The following is a 4,126-nucleotide window of genomic DNA, read 5'->3' on the forward strand; positions in this document are numbered from 1 at the left end:
TGATCAGTACAAGGGAGAGGCTACTACAAAGAAAGCAGCTCTCTCCTCTAGCTAGTGCTAGCACTCTGGTAAGACAGCCACTTTTGGCACTTTAGGAACAGCCTTGTCAAAGAGCATCACTCTTTGCCTGTTGTTTCTGAAGGGAGGCAAAGGTGGCTGGGCAACCCAGGCACCTGGCCAGTTCAGGTACTGAAAGATGCATGGTGTGAAATGTCCCCCTTGTGCTGGCTGCCAGTAGGAGTGATCTAGCTGGACCTGACTTCACATCAGAATTTCGGATCTTCTCTGAGCAGGGTGTCATTTCTCCCTGTTATTATCTTCACTGAGAATTCTGTTAGCTTGGATGAAAGATTTCTGTTGCTGAGTTTTGTAAACCTTTCTGTGTGTGGCTTGCCAGAAGTGTGGGAGCGTTACATGTATCTGGACTGTTTTACTCTCTCCCTCTTTCATCCTTCTCACCCTGCACGCTGTCCCTTGGAAGTCAGTGACAAAATGCTAAATACAATCAAGAAAGAGTCAAGCTCAGAAATAACATTTGAAAGGGAAAGCTTAGTTCACATCTCCCAAGCAGAAGGAGGTAATGCAGGTGTTTTTGAGCAACATGATCTCTGCAGAAGTTGTTCAAAAGTAACCATTGCAGTGGATAGAGTAATTTGTCAATATATTTTTTTCTTTATATAAAAAGGGCCTGTGGAGAGATTCTGCCATAGACTGACAATATGCTTGGGTTTTCCTTCAGAATTTAAACATATGCTTGTGTCAATCCACAATCTGTGGAAATTTGTAACTGGTAATTGATTGCAGTGTTCTACTTTGCAGCTTTAAAAGCCTCACACCTTCTAAAAGCATTTAACCTCCTTTGCAGTTCTTTTTTGTTTCCTGCATATGCCTCATACTGGGCTGTCATTCTTCTCTGAAGGAACCCACATTTTGCATCCCTCTCTGATCTAATTACCTTGACTGAGTCAACCACTAAAAATTAGAATGTGAGAATTAAGGTAGCAGTGAAGCTTCCATGCACACTACCTGGTACCAATGATACATGACAGCCTTTCATTATGTGACCACATTCTTTTTTCCCCTTCTGTAGTTCCTGAGGGAGTGAGTAGACTTGTCAGGTAAGCAATTAAGTAATCCAAATGCTAGCATTTCTGTATCAGTTTTACAATAAAGAATATTACTCAATAGCAAGATCACTGAAATGTGAAAAGATTTCATGTAGGCCTTTAGCAAGGAGCTGAGTTCTTCTTGTGTACAATCCCTGAAATTGAGAGGGGATAATTTTAAGGTCTTACGCTGCAATGAACACACTTGCAGAGGAAATGTAACTGTTTCGTTTGCAGAGGAAATCCCATATTGTCTGGTTTTATATTTGTTTGGATTCACAGCACCACCTGATGGCTGAAGGCCCATTTCTTCACATGGGGATGCACATCCCTTGAATTCAATTTCTGTTAGAAATGAATATAAAATAATATAAAGATAGTTTGACATACGCAGCATTTCCAAATGTCAAATCATGCCAGTCCTTACTCTGCAGAACTGGAAAATAAAAGCAAAGGTAAAGAGAGAGGAAAGTGAAAGGAGGTGAGCCTAAGCAGGAGTGTGCTCCCTTGTGTGGAATAGCCTGAAACAGAATTTCATCTTGATGGGTTGGAGGGAGAGAGGATATGTTGGAGGAAGTGGATTTGTGCTCAGCACAGTCATTAACTCTAATGGGTTATCCATGCAAATCCTCCACATGGTGAGAAGGGAAATCTCTACATATAAAGCCTTAATGCAAGAATATTTGTTAAATACAAAGTAGTGTGAAATCAATTCCAACACCCTTGAACCTTCCTAATCTTTTTTTAACTATTACATGTGATTTTATTATTAAATCATAAGCTGATGCTGGAGGAACTTACGGGATGAAATTAGAATAAGTTCTAATTCTTCAAAGCTTTAGAGATTTTTTTTCTCTCTTTTACTGTTTGCAGCTTAGTATCAAACCAAGCACTGAAAGCTACTGAAATTTATCAACCTGTCTTTATATCCATATGATCTGGATTATTTTTTTTAACTCTCTTTGGCCTTTTCATAGAGACAAAATTCAGTCATATCAGAGTTCATGGGAACTTTGCCAAAAGAAAACAGGAGGATCCTAGTGATATTTATGCATATGCTTGATGCTAAGCCTGTGGTAGAGTTGAATGTAAGTGAAACAATTCCCAAATGGGACCTAGAAATTAATGTGGTTCAGGGAAAACCTGTTTGTAGCACTTGGTGTTGTTAGAGAAAAATCATTTTGTTTTCTTCACTGCCTCTCGAGAACATTTCTAATTATTACAAAATATATTCTGAGCAGTGTAATGAAGAGCTCTGTTTTCAATGCTTGAAATTAGAAGATAACTCTCTTGATACATCAGTTGACGAGTGTTCAGCCAGTTTGCAGGTGTCCGGGCCTCATTAATGATTGCACTACAGAAACCAGGATTTTCAGGTGCTTCCAGGAATATAGAGACTCCAGCATTGTGGTGGTGTCACCATTTGACTCAGTTTGATGACAATGCTCTCCATTCCCTCCCCTTCCCACCCCTGTAGGGAAGGAGAGAGTGAAAAAGAGAGAGACTTGGCTGGATTGAAAACTAAACTGCACAACTTTAATTAAACACTAATGATAAAAGAAAAGATATACAATCATATACAAATGTGTTCAGGAATGTGCAAAAGCCTCTCGCCTCCCCCCACCCCCAGCAACTTCCCCAGCATCTCCTGAACTGGGAACAGTCCCAAAAAATCCCGGAGCTGCTGCTAGAGAGAGTAGAGAGTGATGAGGGTCAGGAGAGCTCGAGCCTGGGGGTCAACGGTGATGGAAGGACAGAGTCCTCCCCAGACACCGGCCATGGACAGAAGAGAAGGGAAGAAGAAGCAGGAAGGAAGTTTCTTCTGTGATCTCTGACCTTCCTCTGAGCTTACGTAGATACATGGAATGGAATATCCCTGGACAGTTTTGCTGTCTGTCTAATTCAGCCTCCTATGGGGGGATCATAGATCTCCCCGTAGTATCTGAGCTGGCAGAGTAAAGATGTGACCTTGAAGCCCCAGCAGCTAGAAAAACATTCCACTCTTACCAGTCTTAGTTGGAACACTCTGGTGCTAGTTAAAAGAAAGCTGACTGAAGGAAAAAAAATCAATAGCAGGAAAATTGGCTTCAACCTGGCTCAAACCAGGACAGGTGGTTTGACTTTAACACTAATGCAGAACTTTGTAAACTTGTCTGGATTATTGCAAAAAGAGCCAGGGGTCAGTTTGGATTTCTGTCATTTTCATTTGTTGCCTGCCTGTGAGACCTACACAGGCCTTAAGAAAATCCAGTGAGGCTGTGCACAGGAACTGCAGCTTGTTTGTCTCTGTGCCATGCTTATAATTTCTGGTATTTGAAAAGTAGACCCTTCGGGTAATGAATTTTTGTGACGAGATAAGAAAAACTGATGCTCCACCCAGATTATCTGATGGCCTGAGCAGGGAGAAGGAATTGGGAAAGGGGAAAAAAATACAGAGAAGGAGTAAAAATAAACATTTTCACAAGCAACTCCATCTTAATCAGTTTGGCAAGTATCGATCATCCTGCTCATGTTTGGAGTGATTGTTATTGCAGCAGTACCCCTGTGTGGGACTGCTAAACCAGCTGGTAATTAAGTGATCGCACATCGAGCAGGGGCCTCTCCTGCTCAGAGCAGTGAACACGTTTTTGGGGTGTGTGACTTGCAGACATGAGCTGCTGGGTGGTTTGAAAGCACTATACATGTACACATTTCCTGCGTCTCAAACAAAATCAGAAAGGACCAGAAGGACAAGTGGACAGATTGTGGGAGATCAGAGGAAGAGATGCTGTGAGAGAAGGGGGAGTTGGGGTGAGCTTCCCACTGTGTTACCTGCACAGATGTATCTCTTGTGCAGCCACTGAAACACACCATTTTTGGCAAAATAACCTAGGGATTATGTATATGAAAAATAGATTATTGTACACAGTGACTCCCTGAATTATAATGCTCTCAACTCCCCGGCAAGAAGCTTCTGAAAAGCAATGCATGAATTGCCTGATTTACTCTCCTGTGCTTAATAATTCCTCTTGTTTCCACAG

The sequence above is a fragment of the Chaetura pelagica genome, unplaced genomic scaffold, assembly GCF_000747805.2.
Source record: "Chaetura pelagica isolate M959 unplaced genomic scaffold, ChaPel_1.0 scaffold28, whole genome shotgun sequence".
NCBI lineage: Eukaryota > Metazoa > Chordata > Aves > Apodiformes > Apodidae > Chaetura > Chaetura pelagica.